The sequence below is a fragment of the Pan paniscus genome, chromosome 3 (genome assembly GCF_029289425.2).
Source record: "Pan paniscus chromosome 3, NHGRI_mPanPan1-v2.0_pri, whole genome shotgun sequence".
Taxonomy (NCBI): Eukaryota; Metazoa; Chordata; class Mammalia; order Primates; family Hominidae; genus Pan; species Pan paniscus.
This window is the reverse complement of record NC_073252.2, coordinates 40,791,245-40,813,108: the sequence shown is the minus strand read 5'-3', so window position 1 is coordinate 40,813,108 and position 21,864 is coordinate 40,791,245. Positions and strand designations below refer to the sequence as shown.

Below are 21,864 nucleotides of genomic sequence, written 5' to 3'. Positions count from 1 at the left end.
CCAGTTTGATTTTTCAACTTAAAAAAAAAATTAACTAGAACTGAGAACCAGTCCTGGCCTCACCACCTTGGACTTACACTTAACCTGTGTGATCTCAGTGTCTTCATCTGCAAAATGGGGACAAAATAGCTCATAGGATCATTTTGTAAGGATCACATAAAGTAAGAAGGGTGAAAGTGCTCCATAAAGTAAAAAGGGCCTCACTAATGGAAAGGGATTATGATTTCTTTCTTTAAATGTGAAGTTAAATGGAGGATAAAGGGTGGAGGCACTGATAACATTTTAGCCTTCAATAATCACTTTTTAATATTTATGAGGAGTTTCAAAATCATTTCCCTCTCTTTCATACTGCTTTTCAAACGGCAAGGGTCATTATTTGTCCGGCCCAGTCTGGGATAAGTAACTATCCCAGGGTTAGACGCCAGGTCAAGTGCCAAAATACAAATAAGAATTAAGCACAGCAGATGGGTGATTGCTGGGCCCTGAATTTCCTTCCCGTTAGTGAGCTTCATGGAATGCAGGCAAATTTATCTCCATTTCTCTTGTCAATCTTGTAACTTTTAAGTGAGATGAAATTCAGTTGGCTACCCTTTACAGGGACTTTATTTCCCATTGTATTCAAGACTGTCAGCAATGAATGAAAACTGTTTGTAAAAATCCCATCGTTAGAATCTTCCAGAAACTGAGGCTGGGAGAGATTAAATATCTTGCTCATGGCCTCACAGCTGGTGAGTGGCAATGCTGGGGCTACAGCCCATGTCTAACTCTGACCACACACCCCTTCTTCAGAAAAAAGCCATAATGTAAATAATAATAAGAAGAATAACAACAACAATAACGGCAGCTAACACTGTGTGCTAGGCACCGTTCTAAGCTCTTTGCATGTGTTAACTCAACCAGCAAAGAACCATTTTTGGAACATTCTTTCACTAAAGTAGCCCGGTATTTTTTTCTTTCCCCTCAGCTGAATGACACTGCAACCCGAAATCACAACTCTGTTTTAGGTTCCTGGTGGTGCCTGCTTCCTCTTCTAGTTTGTTTAGTCACAGAATTCGATTCCTGTTGGCCCATTCCGCGCCTACAAACAGGCTTAGCGCTCCACTGAAATGCGGGAGGCTCCTTAACTCTTGTATAAACAGGTAAGGCGAAGGGGGTGGGGCGCGGATTGCGGACATCTGGGTTTCTTGGGAATTGGGATGGGGTGGGGGTTCGAGCCAACTCCCCAGAGAGCAGGCAAGGTGAAGCGAGGGCTTGGCTGCTGTTTCTAAATGCAGTGTTTTTTTGTTCCCTTTCTAGAAACCCTCCGTAACTCTAGGTCAGAGCGCATTAAAATGAGCCACTTCTGAACGAGCAGCGCCCAGGCCCCAGGCCCTGCTGCGAAGGCCCCGGCAAAGGTCAGGGCCCCGTCCGCGTGACGCTCCTGCCTGCGCGCGGCCAAGCCATGCTCGGCCCCAGGTAAGGACGCCCCGGGAGCTCGCCCCGGGAGCTCTCCCCGGGCACGCGGGGGTCGCAGAGATCCCACCTCGTCCAGCGACTTGTTTATGGGGGGAAGAAAGGGAGCAGGGCGGTTCCGATCGGCTTGAAATTCAACAGCAGGTTCCTAATTTCTCCAACGTGGTTCTGGCTGGGTTTCTCGGAACAGCCCGAAGGGGGCCGAGCGTCTGACTCGGACAGATGCCCCCAGGTGGAGCAGGTGCCACTTCTGGGTGTCTGAAAGGCATGTGACTTTTGGGGCGGGGAGAGAAGTCCGTCTGGTCAAGTCCCCCAGTCTCTGCCATCAAGGCCGATTTTCTTTGAACCTTCAGCAAAGGTATCTGCGCTCCTAAAAAACAACAGGAATGTGGCACTGGCCTTTAGCCAGGGGAGGCTCAGCCAGCAGGATAAAATTTCAGGGCAGATTTACGGGAAGTTGCCGGTGTTGGGAGTAAAAATCTGGTTTGGTGAGTTTAAGGGAAGGGAGTAGAGGAGAGACAACCTTGCTACTGTGAGGCGGATGGCCTCGGCAGGGGGCGGGCGGCGGGAGGAGAGAGGAAGGGAACCGGGAAGGGCCCGCAGACTAGACGCTGAGCGCTCCCGTGCGCAGCGCCCCACGCAGCCGGGACCCGGCGCCGCTCTGCGGGTGGAACCGCCGCGCGCTCCCGGCCTCGGGAGCTGAGCCCGAGAGAACTTCGCTGCCTTCGGGTCGCCGCTCCCGCTTTCCACTGTGGAATGTGCAGCTTGGGATAGAGAGAAACCAGGGTTTGGGGAGCGGTCCTCCTGGAGACTTTCTCTCTGCAAGTCTCCAAGGTTAAGCAATTCTGACCCACTGGAATTCCCAGAGCCTGGGAGTTAAGCCTAAAACGCTCTGTTGCTTTAAGCGGCGCGGTGGGGAGTCGCTGGACACTCCTTATTTTGGTTTTGCATTAAAAAGAAGGCGGACGAGAAGATGTTGTAGGTGACTTCCTAGCTGTGTTAAGTTGCTCCTGGGCTGTGAATGGTGTTAATTTCTGAAGTGGGCGGCTCCAAAAACTTAACAAGGAAAGGTAAGGTGGTTTTTGGTAGTCCTTCTAACTATTGTCCCTTAATCTTACATTTGGGTCCCAATTTTTGAAGTGTATATATTTTTTCTTATTCTTCTCTCTTTAGCCCTTATCCCTCATGCTATCACTCATCTTCTGTCTCTGGGTATATTTAGTGGGAAATAAAGGGTTTATAAAACGGTTTTAAAAGGGTCAACCTCTGGGAAGGCAGATAATCATATACAGTCAGTCCCATCGTGTTTCCTGTAGTGATGAATCTTTTCCCATAAAAGAAACTGATTTTTTTTTCACTCTTGAAAATACGTGATTGGACCGCCCAGAAGCACAGGTGACTTTAGACTCAGATTATTACAGTGAGACTGAGGAAGCGTCCTGGACAGGAGGCATCTCATTTAAGTGTTAACCAAGGCAGAGGGGGGTCTTCCTGCAGTAATTTACGTCTGAAAGTAACACTCGGTAGAGGTGTAGTTATTTCAAATTAAAAATTCAGCCTGTAGAAAAGGGTAGGACTGACGAATTATGACATCTGACAAATTAGCAGTTGACCGGATATTTAAGAAATCAGATAAAATAAATGGAAGTGGAATTTTTCAAATAAATGACTCATTTTTTAATTAGGTAAAAGTTCAGCCACTCTTGGGTACTGTCCCAAGGCATAAGTGATAGGAAGATACCATCTTCAAGGTACTTACAGGCCATTACCGACCTGAACTAAAAATCAAACCTTTTTTTTTTTTTTTTTTTCTGGTGGTATTTTAATGACTCACTGTTTTCTTTAGCAGGAATATAGATTTAAAAATGTATTCTTTAAAAGTTTTAAGGCAAGGTCATACGAATTTCTCAGGGGAGGGAAAGCAAAGGGTTGACAACCCAACATGAAGGGGTTGCCGAAGTTTTGAGCTCAAAAGGTTGGCAATTAGATCCAGAGCATTTGAGAATTGCAGGTGCCGATTCTAAAAGGTGAAAGGTGGTCAGCGGCATAACACACAACCTCTAGATAAACCAAAGTACTCAACCTAGAGCATAAGAAGAGATCACTTTGTGGGAGTTTGTGTTGCTATTAATTTAAACAATGATCTTTGTTAGAGCGCTGACTTGAAGTCTTGGAGGGAACTAAAATCAACCCAGTCTGAAAGGAAAACAGAAGGAAAAAAAGAAAGGAGGAGATGGTTTGGTTTTTAATAATTTTTTCTGGTCTGCTTTACCCTTCACCTTGTTCTGATATACACACTGTTGGCCTCTTTGACTTAATTATTGCATGCTGGAAGGATGGGGTCTCAGAAATTTCCCAAGCACCTAGCTTCATTATTAACTTTCAGTATGTGTCAAATGAAGAAATAAGCCTAGCTCTGCCGTCCTTTACCTGGCTAGGTAGGCCATGCTTTAAATTAATTAGATCAAGATATTCTGAATATCAATCAATTATTAAAGATTTATTATCTTCCTCTTGGTTTTTGCGTTTACAGAAGTTTGTAGGATTGAGAATTCATCATCATCATTTTTTTTACCAATCTCTATATTTTTAATAGTCAACATATTTATTTTTGATTCCCCCACTGTGCTGCTTTAAATTAAATTTTGAAAGAATTCTGCCCAAAGCAGTAGTGATACTGAGGATGAAATAAAGACAGAAAGCAAGGGAACTACATGCTTCTGGACACGTGTTCTATAGACTTGCTCTAACTAGTGTTAAAGACTACTCATTTTTTTCCTCACATGATAAGAACATTCATATTAGACTATTTGGTTTACTGTTCTAAGTAATGATTTTTTAAAAGATTGGGTTAAGATGAAATTATTTTCTTACAAAAGGATTTAATTTGCTTTTCAAATTCTGCTCTGAAGCTCAAGATTAAATCATGTCCCAAATGACTGAGCTTTCATTGCTATAGAAAAGCATTTGGCTATTTCGGTAAGTTTCCGCCTCCACATCTTAAGTCTCTTGATTTTTCAGAAAAGGTCAGGGGAGTGGATATAAGCATGAAGGGAGGGAGATTTTCTTAAAATTGGACCCAGGCTCAAGTGAAACTGTGATTAGGTTATCCCGGAAGATACATAATTCTGGGGAAAAAAAAACTCTGAAGAGGGTTTAAGTTTGGGATTCATGAGACTTAGAAAAAAGGGTATGTTTAGAATAAAGGTAGAATTTGTGTGCCAAACTTTGATGAAGTTACAATGAAGACATTAAATGCAGCTTTAAGTGCTTGTCACCGTGATTCCAAGCTACAGGTTATATTGCAGTGTTTCAGCTACTGGCCTGATTAGGAGATATATTTTCTTTCCCTCTTGGGAACAGTCTCTGTGTCTTAATGATGATGCTGATTTTCTGGTTTAATATCATAAAAGGTGTGTGTTGGTCCCAACATTACTGCTCCAAGTAATGGCTTCAAAGAGCAACTGCATAAAGATTTTCAATAATAGCAATGCAGAGATGACCTGGGTTTCAAGATAGGAGGCCTTTGGAGCCTTCAGAGAATTGTCATAGAAATGTTCAGTAACTAATTGCTCAGTTGCCACCTCAAGTTGTTGTTTCCATCTTATGCTGGAGAGATTTGGGGGAAATGGCACCCTGCCATTTTTTGTGTGTGGTCCTGAATCATCCTGTTGGTAAAACTCCTGAGATCGTCTGAGCTGGAGTTCTGATTGCTTCTGTTTCTCTCATAGTTGCTTCCCCGTCTATTCTGTCAGCATCTGTATCGGGGGGAGGCAGTGGGGAGGGCGATCTCGTCCCCTTGAAGTCAATGACCACCTGCTTTTAAGGTTCTCGTATCTTTTGCTCTGAAAAAGGTGTGGGGGAGGAAAACTTTCATTTTCCAGTGAAAGTAGAAAGGGAGAGAGTGTCTAGAGGAATAAATGGCCAAGAAACAGGTAAGTTCTGAATGTGGTCCTAGTGTGGAATTTACCAGAAAGCTCACATGGAGATTACCAATGCCCTCAAAGGATTGCACGTAAACTAGCAACTGTGGGAAGTGGAGGCTCCTCCTCTCCTTTTGTAATTCAGATGTTCCTAGTGTACTGCAATAGACACTAGTTTGAATGAATTCAAGATATCATCTCTTGGTAAAACCAAAAGTAAACTGATTACAAAAGGCACAAACCCTTCAACCATACTCCCACTCTCTGCCTTTCCTCTACTTTCTGTGTGGTTTAAGGACACCTGAAAAAAAAAACAAAACAATTACAGCTCGGTTTATGTAACTTGCATATTTAATAGCAGCGTCTTTTTTGGTTGTTATGAATCTTCCATTTTTGTCATCATAGGAACTTAGTTTATGTAAACAACGATTTGTGGGTGTGTCTAGATGCATGTGGTTTATGTGTTTGTAAAGTAAAATACATAAATAAGCTGATCACATAGAAGTGATTGTGACTATAGTAGCTCTTTGGTGCACCCTATCAAAGCTTTTAGAGTGGAGTCATTTTAGAAATCAAAAGCACAATCTCTGCTTTTCTGAAGGCCATTTCAGGGAGATGACATCAGGAGAAGACAGAGTGCTAGTGTAACCCTGAAAACCCTTTGTGTTTTAGGAAAATATCAATCTTTTTGTCTCAGGAGATTTCTGGTTCTGCAAAATGTATGCTTTATTTATAGATTACACTCAGCCACATTAATCAAGAAAACAACATCCAGTCTCCCCAAATCACGATATTTGTCTTTGGGGATGCTATATGTTTGTGGTTCTCATGAACATGGTGGCCCTGCACGAAGACCATAGTGGGTTCCTGGTAGGTGTACGTTGAATGAAAGGGGAGTTGCTGACAGCTTTGGCCTCCTGATTGTGCCTTGCTTCAATGAGTTGTCAGTTTTGCTCATATTCCCTGAGTATCCACCAGCTGGGGTGGAAGACAACCTGTTCCCAGACGCTATGGATAATCCACATGTGGGTGAGCAAGAGTTAAGTATATGTACCAATGGGCAGTGGGTGAGTGTACAATGAATGCAGGGCATTGTGCAGCTGAAACAGGAACAGGACGCCTGTACCTGACCAAGGAAATGTCAGCATATTAAAATTATAATAAAAAGTATCTACCTTTCAGAGCACTGAGACCTGGCTCAATCATGTTTGTAAAGCATTTCACGTGCCCCAAGAAAAACAAAAAGTACAGAAGTACAAAATGGACAGGGTTTTTTTGGGTGTTGTTTCTCTTAGATCAATTTAATTCCTATTCTGAAAATGTGTATTTGAGCCTTGTAAGCTCAGGTAAACCATTTGTGTTTCAAAAACTAGGGTTCCAAGTTGGTGATGATAATAGCACTGTGACTTTTAAAAAGATGGCTTAGGCTGGGCGCGGTGGCTCATGTCTGTAATCCCAGCACTTTGGGAGGCCAAGGCGGGTAGATCACAAGGTCAGGAGTTCGAGATCAGCCTGGCCAATAGGGTGAAACCCTGTCGCTACTAAAAGTACAAAAATTAGCCGGGCATAGTGGCGGGTGCCTGTAGTCCCAGCTACTCAGGAGGCTGAGGCAGGAGAATCGCTTGAACCCAGGAGGCGGAGGTTGCAGTGAGCTGAGATCGCGCCACTGCACTCCAGCCTGGGCAACAACAAAAAAAAAAAAAAAAAGAAAAAGAAAAGATGGCTTAAATAATATTTCTTTTTGTGTGTTGTCATTTGATTAAAAAATAATAACATGGTTCTCGGTACACCAAGCCCTTGCCAAGATTAGGCCCATCTTCCCAGTAGCCTTCTCAAGACAAAGTTGCCTTTGTGTAACTACAACTGGGAGGGTTTGGTGACACAGAAAATTTAATGGGGCACTGCAACTTCTTATTAACAGAAAATGCAATGGCCTAATGTTTTTGTTTTATGTACTACCAGTTAATACCTATGATCTATTTCTCCATGAGGATGATCTTACTATTTTAGACATGTCCAGGGAAGAATGAGGTGGTTATGGCTTTACCTTAGAATTTAGTTAGATTATAAAAGGCTGCAGCATGCTGGCATGGAGGAGAGCTCAGCACTGTGGGCTAGTTTGTTATCAGGGTAATCAGCAAAGTTTGGTCGTGTGGTGAGAAAAAAAGGGGTTTATCTAGAGTAAAGATGCACATTTTAGGGAAAGGATGGCTATTCATACTAAATTCACACTCCATAGCAGAGTGGCTAGGAGCATGGGCTGCCTTGGTTCCAATCTTAGTTCTGCCACTTACATGTGACTTTAGGCAGGATAACTAAAAAAGAAATCTCTGTGACTCAGTTTCCCCAACTGTAAAATGCCTACCTCACAGGGTTATTATAAGGATTAAATAAATTAATCTGGGCCAGGCTTGGTCACTCACACCGTAATCCCAGCACTTTTGGAGACCAAAGCATGTAGAGCACTTGAGCCCAGGAGTTTGAGAACAATCTAGGCAACATGGCAAAACCCCATCTCTACAAAAAATACAAAAATTAGCCAGGCGTGGTGGTACACGCCTGTAATCCCAGCTACCAGGGAGGCTGAGGTGGGAAGATCCCTTGAGATCGGGAGGCGGAGGTAGCAGTGAGCCGAGATTGCGTCACTGCACTTCAGCCTTGACAGAGCAAGACTCCAACTAAAAACAAACAAACAAAAAACAAACAAACAAGTTTATACCTCTTTGTCTGCTATTTAATATCCTTTAAAAGGCTGAGAGTTGCCAATAAGCAATGATGAGGAGGAAAAAAGTGCATTTTTTCGTAATTAGAAAAAACTTATTAGGTCATTACTAGAAGGAAAAAAGTATGTTTTCTCAAAATTAGGGAGAGTGAAGAGCTGAGCGTGGTGGTTCATGCCTGTGGTCCCAGCTACTTGGGAGGCTGAGGCAGGAGCGTCGCTGGATGACAGGCGCTCAAGGCTTTAGTACGTTATGATTGCGCCTGTGACTAGCCACTGCACTCCAGCCTGGGTAACATAGTGAGATCTCACCTCTAAAAAATACGGAGGGTCAACCAAGAAATCCAAGAGTGAAAGGGCAGTATCAGGTGAATATCAATGAATCACAGCAGTGTGGCTTTTCTGGTGGGCTGACGGTGTACTCTTAGTTACTAGGAGAAGAGATGAGGAAGGACAGGTGGCTGAAGAAGTATTAGAAGAATTGCCTCTAGTGAAATCCTATTTGCAGAGCAAAGAGAAATCCAATAACAAGTTAGCCCTTCCCATTTGGTGCAAACAGTAGTTTGGCCCAGGGACCTCCTTTGCTTTTTGCTCCACATTGTGGGCTCCAGGATCTACCTCAAGGTATATGTCAGTTTGCCAATGAGTAAACAGAAACTGCCAGCTCATATGATACGGACAAGCCCAGCCTGAAACCTAGGAGTCACTTCTCCGGTGGGAACTGCAGGAGGCACACAGACCCTGAAATTAAATGGTAACACCCATGTTCTCATACACCCTGGTCATGTATGAAAGGTCTTGACCTTTCTCCATTGGCTAGAGCTAGTCACGGAAGGGTGGATACGTCTGCAGAATCTGCTTATCTGCTCCCCTGCTTCCACCTTTGTCCTCACCGCTCTCCCCGCACACTCCTTTCTTAACCCAGTATCCAGAGTGACTCTTTTATTTTTTGAGATGGAGTCTCACTCTGTCAACCAGGCTGGAGTGCAGTGGCACGATCTCAGCTCACTGCAACCTCGCCTTCCAGGCTCCAGTGATTCTCCTGCCTCAGCCTCCTGAGTAGCTAGGATTACAGACATGCACCACCATGCCTGGCTAATTTTTGTGTTTTTAGTAGAGATGGAGTTTCACCATGTTGGCCAGGCTGGTCTCGAACTCTTAGCCTCAAGCGATCTGCCTACCTTGGCCTCCTAAAGTGCTGGGATTGCAGGTGTGAGCCACCTCACCTGGCCAGAGTGACTCTTTTAAAACAGAAGTCAGCTCGTGTCAGTCCCCTGCCGAAAACTTTCTAGAGCTTCTCTATCTCACTCAAAAGCCAGTGAATGACTTTATTTCTAGTCCCATCACCTCTTTAACCTCACCTGCTACCACGCACATCCTTACTTCCTCTGCTTTAACCACACTCCTTTTCTTGATGGGGTGTGCCCAGCACATTCATACCACAGGGCCTTTGCACTGGCTGCCCCTGATGCCTGAACCATCATCCCCAGACATCTCCATGCTTCACTCCTTCACCTCCTTCAAGTCTTTGCTCTGCCTTCTCCTGGTTAAAACAGCAATTCCTCCTTCCTGCCCGCATCCTCCGTCTCGCTACCCTGCTTTCTCTCTGGTATTTATCGCTTTGTAGCATACTATGTAATTGTGTGACCTATTATCTGTCTCTCCCTGACTAGAATGTCTACTTCATTCATTGGTGTATCCCAAGCACATCAGAGGAGCGTCTGCCACAGAGTAGGTGCTCCATAAATACTTGTTGAATAAATGAATAAGACACACAGGCTTTTACACGTTTCAAGCGTGACTGAATGCGTTTTACTCGAAATATAACCACGAACATACCTTTCTGAATGAGCATGGGTTTTCTCCCAGACCTCTCCCAGGAGGCTGCCATGTTTTCTGTGGTTTATTTTCTCTGCCACCACAAGTCCTTGATGGAGGCTGATGACTAAGTAACGTGCAAGGCAGGGACAAATGTGGGGATGTCGCAATCATTTCAGCACTTCCCCATTTCAGAGCTTCCCTGTTTCCAAATCAGAGCCTCCTCTTTGGCAATCTTTTTGTGATTTACATCTAAATGTATAGCCCTCTGTTTTGAACCATTTTGTGAATTGCATGCCCTACAGATAATTACACTTGACTGACTTATGTTACTATATTGTTTATCACCTTTTCTACTGTCATTTAATTATAATTAATGATTGTTCTGAAAGTAACTGTCAAGACAAATTTTCTTAACTATCTCTTTTCACCTTTGAGGTTTCCACAAGTGCCAATTGCTGCTACAGGATTCCATTTAGATTGTTCTCAGTTGCAGAGCTCAATTAGGTATTTTTGTCTTGACCTGGTATGAAACGGAAGTGCCAGAGTCATTGTTTGAGTCTTTAATTTTCCCCCAGAACCTTTATACAAATACTTGATCTTGCCTTTACCAAGTGGCAAAACAATTCTCTGATCTGTCACGTTTGTTTGCTAGCCCTGGCTTCGTTCTCTCCTTTGGACAATTACCTAGGTTTGGCAAAATTGCTTTTCGTGGCCTTTGGAGGCACAGTTCCCTCTCTGCGTTCATTTGCCTTGTTTAGATCCATAATTCACTGAAAAGGGCTTCCTCAGTTGCTGGTAGAATCCTGTGGCTACTAGGCTTGGGGACCCTAAAACCATCTTGAAGGTAGTACAGACTCCAGGAAGGTTCTTTGCAGTAAAAAAAGGCAATAGTACATAAAGTCTGCTGAGGGTAGATGAAGAGCCTGGATTTAGTTATTTCCGACTATTGTCAGTCATGGTTTGTGGCTGATTTAGAATTATTTGGATTTTGGGTTTTTTTTTTTTTTTCCTTCTAAATTGATTTGGAAGACATCATCACAATTTGTTGAGGAGTTCAAAAAATACACAGACAAATTATGCCTAATAAACAAAGAGCTAATGTTCATAGTTCTTTCTGCAAATCATCTTATTTCTTATCATATGCACTGAATGGGACATTAGAAATGAATAGGGGGGCCAGGTGCAGTGGCTCACGCCTGTAATCCCAGCACTTTGGGAGACTGAGGTGGGTGGATTGCTTGAGCCCAGGAGTTAAAAAGCAGCCTGGGCAACATGGCGAAAACCCTTCTCTATTAAAAAAAAAATTTTAAAAGAAAAGAAAAAATGAATAGCATATAAATGTTAAATTAGACTTGTCTTTGGTAATATACTATATAGAGGGAGCTGGTGGTAATTATTTACCAAAATATAGAACCAGTAAATATGAATTAAATGGGTTTATAAACTAGACACATTGAAAGGACTTATTTTTCTTGCCCAGATACAGACTTTTTGTTTTTTTTTGAGATGGAGTCTTGCTCTTATCGCCCAGACTGGAGTGCCATGGCATGATCTCGGCTCACTGCAACCTTCACCTCCCAGGCTCAAGCCATTCTCCTGCCTCAGCCTCCTGGCTAGCTGGGATTACAGGCGCCCGCCACCATGCCTGGCTAATTTTTGTATTTTTAGTAGAAACAGTTTTCACCATGTTGGCCAAGCTGGTCTCGAACTCCTGACCTCGTGATCCGCCCGCCTTGACCTCCCAAAGTGTTGGGATTACAGGTGTGAGCCACTGTGCCCGGCCCAGAGTTTTTTTTTTTGTTTTTTTTTTTCATACTGAGTCTCACTCTATCGCCCAGGCTGGAGTGCAATGGTGTGATCTTGGCTCACTGCAAACTCTGCCTCCCTGGTTTAAGCGATTCTCCTGCCTCAGCCTCCTGAGTAGCTGGATTACAGGCATGAGCTATGAGGCCTGGCAAATTTTTGTATTTTTGGTAGAGACAGGGTTTCACCGTGTTGGCCAGGCTGGACTCAAACTCCTGATCTCAAGTGATCCGCGGCCTCGGCCTCCCAAAGTGTTGGGATTACAGGCGTGAGCCACCGTGTTTAGCCTAGATACAGACTTAACTGCTGTTTGAGCCGCTGCTGTGTGCTGGACACTGGATACGAAGTACCCAGTGGTGAATAAAGATTCTCCGCCCTCTGGGACTTTCTTTGTTGGGTGGAGATGAGATTTAGTGTTCTGAAGGAACCAGGAACCCACAGGTACTACACAATAGTAGGTGGGAATCCCATAGGTGAGGTCATCAGAGAAGGCTCCTCCAGGGAGGTGGGGCTGAAGGTGTTTGATGGGCAGGGAGATGTCCATCTTTGCTAGATGGAGTAGTGTTCATGAAGGTCCTAAGGCTGGGAACGCTTGGCATGTTGAGGGACTTAAAGAAGGCCGACCTTGCAACAGTGCAAAGTGCCCAGCAAGGAGGAGATGGGCACAAGGTAGGGTTATGGGGATTACTGAGACTCAGAGCATGTGGGTCACTAAAGACCATGGAAAAGGGTTTGCATTTTGTTACTCCAGGCTTAAGAGAAAGCCATTAAAGACGACTTCTTAAAAGACAACCCTGACCCAGGCTGGAGTGCAGTGGTGCAATCATGGCTCACTGCAGTCTTAAAGTCTTGGGCTCAAGTGATCCTCCTGCCTCAGCCTCCCAAGAAGCTGGGACTACAGGCACACAATCACACTCAGCTAATTCTTTGATTTTTTTGTAGAGACAGGGTCTCACTATTTTGCCCAGGCCGGTCTTGAATTTCTGGGCTCAAATAATCCATCCATCTTGGCCTCCCAAAATGTTGACATTACAGGTGTGAGCCACTGCGCCTGTCCAGGGGTTGATTTTTGGGGGTGGTGGTGATGGTGGAGAGAGCCAGTGGCCTGCATGGGATGTCTTCTGTGTACCCACCTGCCTCTGTTATGGTCTGAGTCTGAGGCCGGCAGTGGCCAGCAGAAATAGCAAGATGTGGTGATGGCCTGGAGGAAGGACTGAGGAAGGGGGGTTCTGATCTGTGTTGCTGGCTGTGATGGCAGAGACTGGGGGAAAACAAGTTTGAGGCAGGTAGAGGAGATCAGGAGTTCAATTTTGGGTGTGTTTACTGAGATTCCTGTTCAAACATCCCAAGGAGATGCTGGAAGTTTCCCTTTTTTTTTTTTTTTTTTTTTGAGATGGAGTCTCGCTCTGTTGCCTAGGCTGGAGTGCAGTGGCTTGATCATGGCTGACTGCAACCTCTACCTCCCAGGTTCAAGCAACTTTCCTGCCTCAGCCTCCCGAGTAGCTGGGATTACAGGCACGCGCCACCACACCTGGCTAATTTTTGTATTTTTAGTAGAGACAGGGTTTCACCATGTTGGTCAGGCTGGTCTCGACCTCCTGACCTCGTGATCTGCCCACCTCGGCCTTCCAAAGTGCTGGGATTACAGGTGTGAGCCACTACCCCCAGCTAGAAGTTTCTCCTTTTATATCCAGTGCCTCTAGCAAAAGCAGGAGACACCTCTAGTGCCTAGCATTCATTTTTCGGAAAAGTATTTCTTATTTTATTTTATTTTTAGAGACAAGGTGCCACTCTGTCACCAGACTGCAGTGCAGTGGCGTGACATTGCTCACTGTAAAATCTTGGGCTCAAGCAATCAATCCTCCTGCCTCAGCCTCCTGGGTAACTGGGACTACAGGCACATCACATGCCTGGCTGCCTAGCATTTTTTCTTTTCTTTTCTAGGCTGGAGTGCGGTACAATCATGTTTCCCTGCAGCCTCGACCTCCCTGGGCTCAGGTGATCCTCCCACCTCAGCTTCACAGGTAGCTGGGATTACGGGTGTGCATCACCATGCTTGGCTAATTTTTTGTATTTTTTTGTAGAGACAGGGTTTCGCAATGTAGCCCAGGCTGGTCTCAAACTCCTGGGCTCAAGCAATCAGCTTGCCTCAGCCTCCCAAAGTACTGGGATTATGGTGTGAACCACCATGCCTGGCCCTTCACATTCTTTTAGACAACTATTTTGTATTTCAGTGTTTCTCTTTATGTCCACATTGGCAAATATAAAGTATGTGATCTTTACTTTTATACCACAAATGACAAAATAATGCTAATTGAGTATCTAGGGTGTATAGGAAACTGTAATGGGGAAAGGGGGTTGGGGGCAAACATTAAAAAAAAGACTTAAGTATAGTTTCAGTCATCAAACTTATAACTCAAATTAATCATATATATTTACCAAAATTTTAATATTTATATTATATATTTAATATTCAATCACATTAATATAAATATATTTAAAGTACATGTATATATTTATACTTAACGCTGAATATATTTAATATATTTAGCATGTATATGTACTTAATTTACAATATTAAATGCCATATTTATTTATTTATTATTTTGAGATGGAGTCTCACTCTGTCACCAGGCTGGAGTGCAGTGGCACGATCTTGGCTCACTGCAACCTCTGCCTCCCAGGTTCAAGCGATTCTCCTGCCTTAGCCTCCCGAGTAGCTGAGACTACAGGCACGCACCACTATGCCCAGCTAATTTTTTTGCATTTTTAGTAGAGATGGGGTTTCACCATGTTGGACAGGATGGTCTCCATCTCCTGACCTTGTGATCCGCCTGCCTCGGCCTCCTAAAGTGTTGGGATTACAAGTGTGAGCCATCACACCTGGCCTTAAATGCCATATATATTTAATAGTGAAAACAAAAATTTGTGTGAACAAAGATTCATCCCACATAACAAGTAAGAGAAAGATAAAAGAAAATGTAAGATGAGGCCAGGCGCAGTGGCTCACGCCTGTAATCCCAGCACTTTGGGAGGCTGAGGCGGGTGGATCACCTGCGGTCAGGAGTTTGAGACCAGCCTGGCCAACATGGTGGAATCCTGTCTCTACTAAAAACACAAAAATTAGCTGGCCGCAGTGGCGGGCGCCTGTAATCCTAGCTACTCGGGAGGCTGAGGCAGGAGAATTGCTTGAACCTGGGAGGCGGAGGTTGCAGTGAGCCAAGATCGCGCCACTGCACTCCAGCCTGGGCGACAGAGCAAGACTCTGTCTCAAAAAAAAAAAAAAAAAGAAAAAGAAAATATAAGATGAAACAGTGGATTTCCTTGTGAGTTATAACCACTGAGAGACATGCAAATTCATGCTGTAAATATTGACACTATAAAAATGGATCCATTAGAACACGTAAATGTATTTCTTGTGTGTTTCTTACCTAACTTTTGTAAGCTTTGTAAAAAGGGTCTGCTGTGTTTCTTCTGCATATTATGTGGGTGGAAATTAGAAAGCTGATACAGGCACATTTTAAACCACATAATGAAAGGCTGATTTGTATCTCTAGCAAACTGAGTTTTTGAGTTTCTAGTATCTAAAGCGAACTGGGGATATGAGGGTGAGCAACACACAGGGCTTTTGGAGCTTATAGTGGTGGAAGATTTATCCGTTTGTTTTTAGCACCACACTGCAACCTCCCAAGCAGAGATTATTCTAAAAAAAATGATTGCGCATATACTTGCAAACTCATAGGAATAAAATGATTTTGGTCTCAAGCAATGACCAAAGAAGTGATTTTTTTGTTTTTTTTTGAGACAGAGTCTCGCTCTGTCGCCCAAGCTGGAGTGCAGTGGCGCGGTCTCGGCTCACTGCAAGCTCTGCCTCCCAGGTTCACGCCATTCTCCTGCCTCAGCCTCCAGAGTAGCTGGGACTACAGGCACCCGCCACCACGCCCGGCTAATTTTTTGTGTTTTTAGTAGAGACGGGGTTTCACCCATGTTAGCCAGGATGGTCTCAATCTCCTGACCTCGTGATCCACCCGCCTCGGCCTCCCAAAGTGCTGGGATTACAAGCGTGAGCCACCGCGCCCAGCCAAGAAGTGATGTTTTAAAAAGTCATGAAGCTTTAAAATTGGATGGAGGTAGAAGAAGCTATGACAGATAATGTTTTGCAACCGTGGCTATAGAAACTGTCAGTGACTGTAGCATTTTATTCTCCAATATCATGTCAACACCAGTGGAGCCCATGAGGTATAATTGTATTTATTATTGCTTAATTGAGCCACAGATGGTGTGGTTATTCGTTTTGCATAAGATGGTTCAGTTTCCAAAAGGATATGAAGCGCCTGAAGTTTTCACAATTAATTAGTTAATTAATTAATTTTGAGACAGAGTCTCACTCTGTTGCCCAGGCTGGAGTGCAGTGGCGTGATCCTGGCTCACTGCAACTTCCACCTCCCAGGTTCAAGCGATTCTCCTGCCTCAGCCTCCCGAGTAGCTGGGATTACAGGCATGCATCATTATGCCCAGCTAATTTTTGTATTTTTAGTAGAGATGGGGTTTCACCATGTTAGCCAGGCTGGTCTTGAACTCCTGACCTCAGGTGATCCACCTGCTTTGGCCTCCAAAAGTGCTGGAATTACAGGTGTGAGCAACCATATCTGGCTAAATTCTGTTTTTAATAAGAAAGCAACTTTGGTGAAGAGCTGTATAAGGTGTACCTGGAACAGTACTTACTTTTGTCATCCAGGCTGGAGTGCAGTGGAGTGATCTAAGCTCATTGCAGCCTTGACCTCCTGGGTTCAAGAGAGTCTCTCACCTCGGCTTCCCAAGTAGCTGGGACCACAGGTGCACACCACCATACCTGGCCAATTTTTTTTTGTATATTTTGTAGAGACAGGGTTTCACCATGTTGCCCAGGCACGTCTTGAACTCTTGAGCTCAAGTGAGCCACCACGCCCACCCAGCCATGACTAACATTTATTGAGCACCCACTGTATGCCATGCATGTTTTCTTATTTTTATTATTATTTTTTTGAGACAGGGTTTTGCTCTGTTGCTCAGACTGGAGTTCAGTGGTGTGATCATAGCTCACTGCAGCCTCAACCTCCTGTGTTCAAACGATCCTCCTGCCTCAGCTTCCCAAAGTGCTGGGATTACAAGTGTGAGTCACTGTACCTGGCCATGATTTTATTTAACCAACAAAACCACCCGTGAGAAGTAGGTTTTACAATTATCCTCATTTGACATGTGTAGAAATGAGGCGCTATCTAGTAACTTGCCCAAGGTAAATGGTGGTCAGAATTGAGACTCTTTTGTGTATGTGTGTGTGACAGGGTCCTTTTCACCATGTTGCTCAGGCTGGAGTGCAGTGGTATGATCAAGGCTCACTGCAGCCTTGGCCTTCTAGGCTCAAGTGATCTTTCCATCTTAGCCTCCTCAGTAGCTGGGACTGCAAGTGTATGCCAGCTCGGCTAATTTTTTTTTTTTTGTAGAGATGGGGGTCTCATCCTTTTGCCCAGGTTTGTCTCAAACTTCTGGGCTCAAGCGTTCCTACCCCTTTGGCCTCTCAGAGTGTTGTAATTACAGGTGTGAGCCACTGCACCTGGCCAAGACTCTTGTAAAGCTTCCCAAAGGAGGTCAGGTTTGGAAAAACCAGGTCTTTGGACCAGGACCCAGTCTTCTACAAGATCTGTTCTTGGCTTATATCACCTCAGACAATTGACCTTGGCCATGGCCCTTCTCCTCACTGCCTTTCACTTTCCTTTCTTTTAAAATTAGATAGAAGGGAGGGGAGATTTTGGTCTAGGCTTTGACTTATGTTTTACACAGCTGCAATTTTCTCTAATTCTTTTTACTTTCATGGTTCAAGTCACTAAAAGGCTGCTGGTTCATTTGATGTTGAAGGGAAGATGGGGGTGGGGTGGATGGGGGATGGTTACTTGGCTTTAAGTCGCAGGAAGGAAATAATGCTGGGTTAGATGGCTCGTTCCAAATCTTACAAAGTTCTTACAGATTTGATTCTTAACTCTCAGATCCCTTCTGAGATAGTGAATATTGCTAGTATATAGGATGGTTCCAGACTGGTGGTTCTAGATTTTGTCTTCCAAGGAACATTTGGTAATGTCTGGAGATGTTTTTGGTTGTCACAATGTGGGAGGCAGTAGTGGGGATGGGGATTGGGAGCTTCTGGCATCTAGTAGGTAAAGGCCAGGTGTACTGCTGGACATCCTACAATGCCCAGGAGAGCCACTCAAAACAAAGAATTATCCAGCCCAAAATGTCCATAGGGCTGAGGCTGAGAAACCCAATTCTAGACTGTTCTCCACAGTCACTACTGTCCTTTTTTTTTTTTTTTAAGTTTTATTTTTTAAGACATGGGATCTCACTATGTTGTCCAGGCTGGTCTTGAACTCCTGGTTCAAGCAATCCTCCTGCCTTGGCCTCCCAAAGTGCTGGGATTACAAGCATGAGTCACCATACCTGGCCTGTTACTACTGTCTTACACACCATGAACAGCATTCCTTTCTTTAGTTTTTTATCACCAATGAGTTAAACTCATCTCTCTTCTGATGATGCAGGGTCTAAGAAGGTATGAGGGGAGAAGGTCAGTAAAAAGTTGAACTGAACTCTGTTCTTAGGAATGTTAAGTGTTTTAACAGCAGCCTGCTAGAAAAGTCATTTCATAGTTTATTTTTCCCTTTCTTGTGGATTCAGTCACTTCACTGTTTCCTTCTCAGATTCTAAGAATTTTTCTTTCGAGGCTACTAATGTCATTAGAATATCCCCAGAGTTTTGGTATACTTTTTTTTTTATTGAGGGACTTCTTGATATTTATGTATTTTGGACAAAGCTGAACTTTGAGAAAGTTGTTAGTAGAATCTTTTCAGACCTAAAGATGCCTGAAGTTTAAAGGTTTAGGTTTGGTTAAAATGAAGTTGTCCTATGTTTTATTAAGACTGTATCTTGACTTCATTTAAAGCAAAAAAAAAAAAAAATCATTGTACAGTGCTTTCAGCTTCATGGCGAGACACTTATATTAAATGAACACATGCTGGTGTATAGCTGGACTGTCAGCAGCTTTGGGAAAACAGCAAACATTCAAGGATGGCTAGAAATGAGCTCCGTGTACCAGGCTGACTTTCCTTTGAAGAAACCTTTTAGTCAATATTTGATGTCTTGTAGATTTGGGGAAGAAAGATAAATAAATGTGTTTGCAGTTGTTCCTGGCTGAGAGAAGCTGAGTTTACCTAAGTTTCCATAAGAAATTAATTACAACCAAAGGAAATGAAACAAAAGCCTAGGGGATGAAGATCATAGGTGAATGAAGATCCCTCTGCAAATTGACATGGGTTCTAGGTTTGACTTCTTTGTAGTGGAAATAAAATGCAGCTGAATGAGCTCTCATTTTTGCTGAATATAAGATACCTTCAAATTTAATAAATGGGAAAATGATGTGTACTGAGAAGCTTGGAAATTCTCTGATGACCTTTTGTGTTATTTCAGTTCATTTAAGGTCACAAAAGTCCTACAAATGCCCTGTTGGATCAGATTAAAGAACTGCTCATCCTAGTTTCTGCAGACTTCAGAGAATATATTTTAGACAAAGTCATTCATAGAATTTCTAGCTATACTTCTTTTTTGAGAGACAGAGTCTGGCTCTCTTGCCCAGGCTGGAGTGCAAGTGCAGCGGTGCGATCTTGGTTCACTGCAACCTCCGCCTCCTGGGTTCAAGCTATTCTCTTGCCTCAGCCTCCCAAGTAGCTGGGATTGCAAGCATGTGCCACCACACGTGGCTATTTTTTGTAGAGGCTGTTCTTGAACTCCTGACCTCAAGTGATCTGCCCACATCGGCCTTCCAAAGTGCTGGGATTACAGGCGTGAGCCACTGCACCCGGCCATCTAACTATACTTCTTGAATATCAGTTAGATACGGACCCTAGATACCATTAATTCTCCACATCCACATGTTATGGATCCATGATCAGGATCTAATTCATTCAGATTCCCCAGGACTTCTTGTTAAAGCAGTATTTACTTTTCTTCCCTCCAAAGCTCACTTTCAGACTTCTACAGGTGGCCCATTTACCTTCATTCCAACTCTCTTGACCCTTCATTCTTTTAACATTTGAATTCTATTCCATCTCCATCTTAATCCTTCTGTTCTGAAGAGGCCTGAGTCTTGCGTGGAAGGCCAAGACTCAATGCTTGATTATTTTATTACACCTCTCATGTATCTTATTGGAGATACATTATATATATATAATCAATGATATCTTGGATAAGATGTCCCAGTTTAATCTCAGATGCTCTTTGGTTTTGCCCAAGTCTTGAATAGTGATTTCAAGTTTGCTTCCAAAACTCATTTTGATGATTCTATGTGGGTGGTTTGTTTTGTTTTGTTTTGTTTTTGTTTTTTTTGAGACAGAGTTTTGCTCTTGTTGCCCAGGCTGGAGTGCAATGGTGCGATCTCGGCTCACCGCAACCTCTGCCTCCCGGGTTCAAGCGATTCTCCTGCCTCAGCCTCCTGGTAGCTGGGATTACAGGCATGCGCCACGACACCCGGCTAATTTTTTTTTTTTTGTATTTTTAGTAGAGGCAGGGTTTCTCCATGTTAGCCTCGAACTACTGACCTCAGGTGATCTGCCTGCCTTGTGGCCTTCCAAAGTGTTGGGATTACAGGCGTGAGCCCCCGCGCCCGGCCTATGTGGGTTTTTTGTTGTTGTTTTCTTTTGAGTAGCAACAACTCCAGCCATTTATTCATTGAGTGGATACAGGTTCTGTGTCAGGCATTGGAGATACAAAATGCATCAGAAGTATTCTGGGTTGTTGAGAAGCTCACAGACTAAATCAGACACGTAAGCAAAAATAAAATAAAATACTCTTTTGTGCTTTCTAGAATAGAGATATTCATTTATCCATCCATTGATTCATTGAAAACCATTTATTTTGTGCCTACATTTACCTAGAGAGACTGAAGCATTAAAAATGAGTCCCATGAAATTTTCTAGATGCTATGATAGGAATCAGTAGCATCAGTTTAACCTGAGGAGGCACAGCAGGGGATGAGGGAAACGTTTAGGGGACTCCTCATAAAGATAAGACTTTTAACATACTTAATATTTACATAGTGTATTAGTCTGTTTTCATGCTGCTGATAAAAACATACCCGAGACTGGGAAGAAAAAGGTTTAATTGGACTTAACAGTTCCCCATGGCTGGGGAGTTCTCTCATAATCATGGGGGAGGGTGAAAGGCACTTCTTACATGGCGGCAGCAAGAGAGAATGAGGAAGAAGTGAAAGCAGAAACCCCTCAAACCCCTCAGATCTGGTGACACTTATTCACTATCACGAGAATAGTCTGGAAAAGACCGGCCCCCGTGATTCAATTACCTCCCCCTGGGTTCCTCCCACACCACATGGGAATTCTGGGAGATTCAATTCAAGTTGAGATTTGAATGGGAACACAGCCAAACCATGTCACATAGCATGTGTTATGTGCTTGGTCCTGTTCTTTTTTTTTTTTTTTTTTTTTTGAGACGGAGTCTCACTCTGTCGCCCCAGGCTGGAGTGCAGTGGCACGATCTCGGCTCACTGCAAGCTCCGCTGCCTGGGTTCACGCCATTTGCTGGCCTCAGCCTCCTGAGTAGCTGGGACTACAGGCACCCGCCACCGAGCCTGGCTAATTTTTTGTATTTTTAGTAGAGACGGGGTTTCACCGTGGTCTCGATCTCCTGACCTTGTGATCTGCCTGCCTTGGCCTCCCAAAGTGCTGGGATTACAGGCGTGAGCCACCGCGCCCGGCCGTGCTTGGTCCCGTTCTAAACACTTTACGAAGATGAACTTATTGAATCTGCATAAGAAAACTATGAAGTACTTACAATTATGATCCCCATACACAGAAGACCTAGGCACAGAAAGGTTAAATAACTTGCCTGGGGTTATGTAGCTAGTAAGGGCAGAACTGGGAGTTGAACTCAGGTGATTTGGCTCTAGAATTAGAAATGATTCTTAAATGAGGTTTTTTGTTTGTTTGTTTGTTTGTTTTTATTTTGAGACAGAGTTTCACTTTTGGCACCCAGGCTGGAGTGCAGTGGCGTGATCTCGGGTCACTGCAACCTCTACCTCCCGGTTCAAGCAATTCTCCTGCCTCAGCC

At 43.8% G+C, this 21,864-nt stretch overlaps 1 protein-coding gene across 12 annotated transcripts in view; it reads left to right on the top strand.

The window, feature by feature from the left end:
• Nucleotides 1-997: 997 nt before the first annotated feature.
• Nucleotides 998-21,864, top strand: part of RBM47 (RNA binding motif protein 47) — a 206,833-nt gene continuing 185,966 nt past the window's right edge. For 4 of the 12 annotated variants that reach the window (XM_063603538.1, XM_063603537.1, XM_003832210.7 and 1 more), the window contains exons 1-2: nucleotides 1,003-1,139; nucleotides 1,297-1,455. The gene's annotated coding sequence lies outside the window, so the exon portion shown is untranslated. Of the gene's footprint in view, nucleotides 1,140-1,209; nucleotides 2,523-21,864 lie in introns of those variants that run through there. The other 8 variants (XM_008957588.5, XM_055111295.2, XM_008957579.4 and 5 more) reach the window with 8 other exon arrangements.